Source organism: Ursus maritimus, unplaced genomic scaffold (genome assembly GCF_017311325.1).
Source record: "Ursus maritimus isolate PB19 unplaced genomic scaffold, ASM1731132v1 scaffold_5, whole genome shotgun sequence".
In the NCBI taxonomy this organism is placed as follows: Eukaryota; Metazoa; Chordata; class Mammalia; order Carnivora; family Ursidae; genus Ursus; species Ursus maritimus.
This window is the reverse complement of record NW_024426663.1, coordinates 76,324,477-76,332,047: the sequence shown is the minus strand read 5'-3', so window position 1 is coordinate 76,332,047 and position 7,571 is coordinate 76,324,477. Positions and strand designations below refer to the sequence as shown.

General features: G+C 42.5%; 1 protein-coding gene across 1 annotated transcript in view; it reads left to right on the top strand.

Annotated features, from left to right (window-relative positions):
* The first annotated feature begins 6 nt into the window (after positions 1–6).
* Positions 7–7,571, top strand: part of LOC103679994 (transmembrane emp24 domain-containing protein 9-like) — a 12,397-nt gene continuing 4,832 nt past the window's right edge. Inside the window, exon 1 of the mRNA XM_040622574.1 lies at positions 7–229. The gene's annotated coding sequence lies outside the window, so the exon portion shown is untranslated. The remainder of the gene's footprint in view (positions 230–7,571) is intronic.

Here is a 7,571-nt window from a genome sequence, read left to right as displayed (position 1 = left end):
AAAAAAAAAAAAAAAGCCTAGGAGACTCCTTTTACCACTTCTTTGCCACTTCCAAATTCATCCACTCCTAGACTTGGTCTGATCTGGTCTGTAGGATCCCGGGTAGCCCCCCCCCACCACCTCCCCGTCCTCGCGTCAGCACCAAACATCATCCACGCGGGCTTTGCAGCAGAGCTCGGCCGTGGTGGCTTTTCTCTGGAACGCGGTTCGGTGCCCCAGTGGTCCTCAGGTGAGTGAGTATTGGTGGGGGCCTTGGGGGCAGAGTTGCCCCGTTTTGGAGGGTTCTGCGCTGAATGTGAGATCAACAGAGGTCTGGGTGAGTCCTTCCTGGATTTTACAAATTCCGGTGTATTTTGGCAGCTATTTGGAGTTAGCAGTTTCTGATTGGGCCGCCTCAAGGTTTCATAGAAGTTGGAGGTTTTCTCTCTAATTTGGATTCTCTTTGTTGTTTCATTTGGTCTTGAGGAGGGAAGTTTAATGAGGATGTGCTGACATTTCCCCTTCATTGGAAGTCTTTAACTCATTTTCTTTCTTAAGTCTGACTTAATCAGTTTATTGCTTATATCAACAATTATAGCAAAAAAGTAGCTATAACATACAATGTGTACAGACATAATTTGTTTGATATCAACCACAGAAACGGGTGAGAACAGAGCTGTAACAATATAACATAATCTTCGTTCATACCTTATTTTTTTTTTACCATTCCTGTGATGAAAGTGGTTAACATTTCTATCCCCTAATCATTTGCTCTTACATATTTTGCTGCAGTAAAAATTTGTGGTCGTTTTCTAAAAAAGCATTACTGTAGGGCATAGTTTTTTTGATAAAATTGCCCTTTCAAACTTCGTACCAATTTACATTCTCACCAGCAGTGCGTTCTGGTACTCACTTCCCCACACCCTGGTCAAATCTTCTCAACCTTTTTAATCTTGCAAAATAAGTGAATGAAAAGTTGTGTTTCATTATCCTCTTAATTAAAAAAAAAGATTTTATTTATTTATTTGATAGAGAGAGAAAGAGAGCACAAGTAGGGGGAGCAGCAGGCAGAGGGAGAGGGAGAAGCAGGTTCCCTGCTGATCCGGGAGCCCAAACCCTGGGCTTGGCTGGATCCTAGGATCCTGGGATCATGACCTGAGCCGAAGGCAGCCTCTTAACCGACTGAGCCACCTAGGCGCCCCTATACTCTTAATTTTTATTTCCTTGGGTACTGAGCATTTTTTTTGTTGGTCATTCGTTTTCTTCCGTGAATTACTGCTTGTGTGTTTCTTAGGGCTATTATAACTACATGCTATTAGTGCTGATGTCACCACCATTCGGAATTAACAAATGATTACAGAATTGATAAATGATAACATTTTATAATAAAAGTTTCTATTACTTTTAAAATTAAACTTTTTATGTTGAGATAATTATATATTCACATGCAGTTGTAAGAAACAATCCAGAGAGATCCAGTCTACCCATTACCCAGTTTCCCCCATGGTAACATCTTGTCCAAGTATAACGCAGTATCACAATCAGGATATTGACATTGATACAGTGAAGACACAGAACATTTCCATCACCACAGGGATCCCTCATGTTGTGTATTCAAGCCACACCCACTTCCCTGTTACTTCACCCTCACCTTAACCTCAGGCAACAAGTAATCTGTGTTCTCCATTTCTGTAATTTTCTCATTTCAGGAGTGTTATATAAATGGAATCACACAGTATGTAACCTTTTGAGATTGGCTTTTTTCACTCAGTTAATTATCTGGAGACTTAATCAGTTTATTGCTTATATCAACAATTATAGCAAAAAAGTAGCTATAACATACAATGTGTACAGACATAATTTGTTTGATATCAACCACAGAAATGGGTGAGAACAGAGATGTTAAAGGAGCAGAGGTTTTTTCTGTTATTGAAGGTAAACTGGTATAAATTCAAATTAGAATGTTTTAACTTTAGGATGTTAAATATCATTCACATGGTAACCACAAAGAAAATAGCTGTAAAATATACACAAAAGGAAATGGGAAAGGAATTTAAATGTTTCACAACTTAAAAATTAACTAAATGCAAAAGAAGATAGTAAATGCAGGAACAGAGGAACAACAAAAAAAAAATCCTATAAGGAAATCGAAAACAAAGAGCAAAATGACAGAGGTTAAGTCTCTCCTTATCAGTAATTAATTAATATTTTTTAAAGAAAGCACACATGAGAGTGGGGGGAGGGGCAGAGTGAGAAGGAGAGAGAATCTTAAGCAGGCTCCCGAAGTGGGGCTCTATCTCAGGACTCTGCGATCATGACCTGAGCTGAAATCAAGAGTCAGTCGCTCCACCAACTGAGCCACCTAGGTGTCCCTCAGTTATTACTTTAAATGGTTACGCTCTCCAATCAAAAGACAAAGATTGGCAAAATGGGTAAAAACCATGACCCAACTATATGCTACTTACAGGAGACTTGTTCGGATCCAGAGACACAGACAGGTTTGAAAGTGAATGGAAAAGGCTATTCCACACAAACAGTAACCAGAAGAGAGCAGGGAGACTATACTGCTCTCAGACAAGGTGGACTTGAAATCAGAAAAGGTTACAAGAGACAAAGTACATTATATATCAATAAAAGCTTCCATACAGCAAAAAGACATAACAATTATAAACACTGACGTACCTAATAACAGACCATCAAAATACATGAAGTAAAAATTGACAGAATTGAAGGGAGAAATAGATAGTTCTATGATAAGAGTTGAAGACTTCAATACCCTACTCTCAGTAAGGGAAAGGACAACGAGACAAAAGGTAAGTAATGAAATGGGAACCTTGAGCACGTGAATAAGACAACTAGATTTAACAGACATACAACACGTTTTACCCAACAACAACAGAATACACATTCTTCTGAAGTGCATTTGGGACACTTTCCAGGGTAGATGAAATATTAGGAATATATTGAAACAAATTAAGTCCATAGATTTTATTTTTTAAAAGATCCTTTTTATTTATTTGAGAGAGAGAGAGAGAGATAGAGCATGAGCAGGGCAGAGGGAAAGGGAGAAGCAGACTCCCCGCTGAGTGGGGAGCCAGCTGTGGGGCTCAATCCCAGGACCCTGGGATTGTGACCTGAGCCAAGGGCAGATGCTTAACCGACTGAGCCACCCAGGCAGCCTTAAGTGAATAGATTTTAAAAGATAGATATCATACAAATTAACTTCTCTGACCACAATGGGATGAGGTTAGAAATAAATTACAGAAGGATAACTGGAAAAATTTAAATCTGTGGAAATTAAATAAGACTTAAAAAAACAGACTTCCAAAAAATGGTGATTAGAGCTATTCATTTATTAAATACTATGAGTTAAGCACATATTTTTTTTCTAAGTCCTATGCTCAGTGTTAGAAATATGTTGGTGATCCAAAAATAGACACACTCTGTGGCCCTTTGGAGCTTACAATTTAACAATATTGTAATTACATATTTCTATTTTTTCTCTTTAAGCAACATCCTCTTTTTTTTTTTTTTAAGTTTTTTCTTATTTATTTGGGAGAGAGAGAATTAACTGGGGGGAGGGACAGAGGGAGCAGGCTCCTCACTGAGCAGGGAGCCCAAGGAGCAGGGCTTGATCCTAGGACCCTGGGATGATGAACTGAGCGGAAGGTAGATGCTTAACCAACTGAGCCACCTGTGCGCCCCTAATTAACACCCTCTTAAGCAACCAATCAATCAAGAAGAAATCACAAGGGATTTCTGAGAAAAATCCTTCGAGATGAATGATAACAAAACCACAAACTCACCAAAACATATGGGACACAGAGAAAGCAGTGCTAAAAAGGAAATTTAGAGCTATAAATGTGTACACTCATAAGCCAGAAATATCTCAAATCAACAACTTCACTTTACAACTTAACGAACTAGAAAAAGAAGACCTAAACCCTAAGTTAGTAGAATAATGGACCCTTACCTGTCTTGTTGGAAATCTCCCCTACTAGGCATTGGACGCAGTCAAAGCAGTAGGTGGGCTTCATGTTCCAAACGGTTTTCCTAAATCCACAGTCACAGCTCTGAGAACACTCAGAGATGGGAATCTGAGCAGTACTAGGAAAAGAGAAGTCATAAGGGATTAAATAATAGAGGGAATGTAGAGGAAGCAGCAGGAGGAGAATTTGAATATGAGTATATATATATATGTTGTATGTCTGAGAGAGAGAGAGAGAGAGAGAGATATTTGGGGCACAGGTATTGAATTTATTCCTGATACATGTTTGGGGCAATGGAAATTGGAAAGAACATCAGTCAGTGTTGATGGTAATTGAACTTACTTTACTTTGATTCCTTTCACCTGTCCTTAGGGCAGAAGCTTCTCCAGAAGGACACCAGAACCTCAGGAGGTGAATACCAGCACTGCCTCTCTCCAGACCCAGGGAGCAGTTCTGGGATTCCCTTCCTCCTCCAGGGGTGGTTGGGCCCATTGAACTGACAAGCATTCACATAGTTGGGTCCTGAGGCTAAGGGTGATTGACACAGACCTCTGAGGGGCAGAGAGCTCTGCGGCTGAACCAGCAGCAAGAGTACTGAGTGTCACCTGCAGCAGCACTAGGGGGAGGAAGACCTGTGGACCAGGGAAGGGAATGGACATGTCCAAGGTCACTCAATCAACTAATGGCAGAGCCAGTCCAGAATCCTGGATCCTGGTTCAGGATAGGGATGGGGAGGGATGGAGACCAGGAACCAGCTTGAGTTGTTTGAATTTGCTCTTCAAAGCCTGAATCATAGCTGGGGATTTGCCAAACGGGGTACAGCAATATTCTGGCAGCTGCAGGAGTGGAAACCCAATGTCCTATCTTGCTCTTAACTTGGGCTACCCGACCTGGGCCCCAACCTGCTCCACCCCAATCCAAGAGAAGGTAGGGCAGTGACCCACCTCCTGGCCTGTTCCCCTCCCTTAGCTTGTAAAGCCCTAGTAGAAGTGGGAAGATAATGATGCCATGGCCCTTTGGAGACCCAGTGGCGCAAACTCCAGTTGGGGGCGTGTATTAACTATATTTTCTATTTTCTGTATTCTTGGTGCTCTGGCATCTGGGGCTTCAATGACTAGGAGGTACTGTCCCTCTCAGGGTTAGCCAACTCCTAGATATAGCAAAGGAGTCTCCTGAAAGTGCACTTTTGTTTAAAAAAAAAAAACAACTCATTCATTTTATTTAAAATGACAAAGTAGGGATGCCTGGGTGGCTCAGTCAGTTAAGCATCTGCCTTTGGCTCAGGGCGTGATCCTGGCGTTCTGGGATCGAGCCCCACATCAGGCTCCTCCACTGGGAGCCTGCTTCTTCCTCTCCCACTCCCCCTGCTTGTGTTCCCTCTCTCGCTGGCTGTCTCTCTGTGTCAAATAAATAAATAAAATCTGTAAAATAAAATAAAATAAAGTGACAAAGTAATACATATTTATTGTAGAAAATTTAGAAAGCAGAAATAAGCAATAATATGAAATTTTAAGACACTCTTAGTCTCATCACATTGAGATAGCCATGATTAACATTCTGGTGAATTTCCTTCAGATATTATTACAGTTTTCATAGATTTTTAATATAAATAAATGAGATCACACATTTATATACCCCCCCCCCCCAACTTTCTGGAGAGTGAACATCTCTGGTTTGGCTGAGTTTGCCATTTGTCAGTGTTTTATCATCTGGTAAATTCAGAAGGCACCTCTGTGTGGTCTACGAAGTGGTGGAGAGAGTGGAACTTTCACAGGCAAACCAACCAATCCAAAGCCCATACCCCAGGCACCATTCTTGTTGAACTCTCCTGTGCCAAGTCAAAATCCTTGTGCCCTAAATCTACTCAGGGCCAGGTACCAGACAATTTGGGACAGTCCCTACAAACCAGAGCCTGCCGAGATTATTCCAACTAGTCAATCCTAAGCCTGCTCACCTTGCTCCCCACACCGCCCCCATTCCTTCCCATGAATGGTAAAGGCTTTTACCCATGCTTTCCTGTCACTCCCTCTACCTCCTGACTGACCCTGGTGCTGTCCCCTGTGGCCCTTGCATGGTGTGGTATACCCACTCATCTTGAGAACTATGGGCAAGAAACTATCTTCCAATGGCAACCATCTCCTAATCTGTTGGCCTCATCATACTGGAATAAAACCTACATTTGAATACAGGAAAAGCAGAGACATGGGAGTGGCTATGGGATAGTGGGGGGGAAGGTGGGGACAGAGGAAGGGAAGGGGAAGTAAGTGTGCCACTGTCTGCATTTGCCATCTTCCTCCTCTTTGTTCCACTTTGGTCTCCCCATCACGTCCCTTCCCTCCCTTTTATCTGTTGTTTTTTCTCATCAGGGGCAATGAATGACCTTTGAACTTTGAACCTGAAGAATGAGGCCTCCCATATGCAGGAACAATGGAAAGGCTTCCTTCCAGGGCAGGAGCAGTTACTGATTAGGGAGCTTGACAGAAAGGGTTGGCAACAGAAGATGTTCTGAGAAATCTGCATCCCATGCCTGGTTCATCTTTGCGACCTCTAGCATGAGGAGAAAGGATCTGCCCTTGAGGGGCAGCTGAACCCAGGAAGTGTCCTGGTGCCTCAGTCAAGTCTGTGCATTTCTTTAATTGTCCAGAAGAGATGTTTAGAAGACAGAGAACTTTGAGGGGACTGCAAGCATTTTACTGTGGGAAAATGTCATCGCATTTTGGCCGTAGTAGAGCTGAAACTTAGGTGGGCAGGTGTGTAGCGTTTGGCCACATTTCCACCAGAAGTCCTCTGAGTCTTGGGGTCAATGGTTTCCTCACTCTCAGGGACTGAGGCACAGCCCGGCCACTCTTCAGATTTGCCCCACATATGGGAACCCCCAAAGTGTTGGGGGGCAGGAGGACACAAGTCCTCTGTTAGGGTTCAGTCAGGCACAAACCTGTGGGACAGACTGCCCAAAGCCCCAGGAGGGATGGATTGGAGACCCAGTGAGGGTCCTGAGAAAACTCACCAGGAGTGTAAGGATCCTGTTAGAGGGACCACTGTAAGCCTAAGGAGGGTGGTGAAACAGGTTCAGCAGAACGTTGTTTGTGATATCCCTGAATTCAGCACCACCACCCCCATGTCTAGGTTCTGGAATAGAGAGCACAAGGAAGAGAACTCTCATAGGAATTCTCTTTGTAGAGATGGTCACAAGGAATAGAAGTTGTTTTTCTACCAGGTGGAACCTGTTTTACATCAGGTGTCCCTGATGCTGAATTTTTAAAAAAAGTTTTTTATTATGAATTCTATCGAATCTACCACTATATGAGTGGAAATTAAGTCTTTATGCAGTTTTATATGCTGTAATATTTCTTCAAATAAATCTCCCCTTAAAAAAAAGCCTGTCCAAATCTGAGGTCTTGGGGGAACCACAGATGAGGCAAGCGGATGTAGCACCCCAGTGTCTTCTTTGAATTTCACAAATGGCACTCAGGTTCAGTGACTTTGGCAGCCATTGTGGAATGAGTTTTTGCCAAGTGGGAAGATCCCAGAAGGGTGGATTCACTGCTTTTGTGTTCCTAGCCTTGTCATCGGTCAGAAATATGTTGTTTCTTCCTCCCTCCC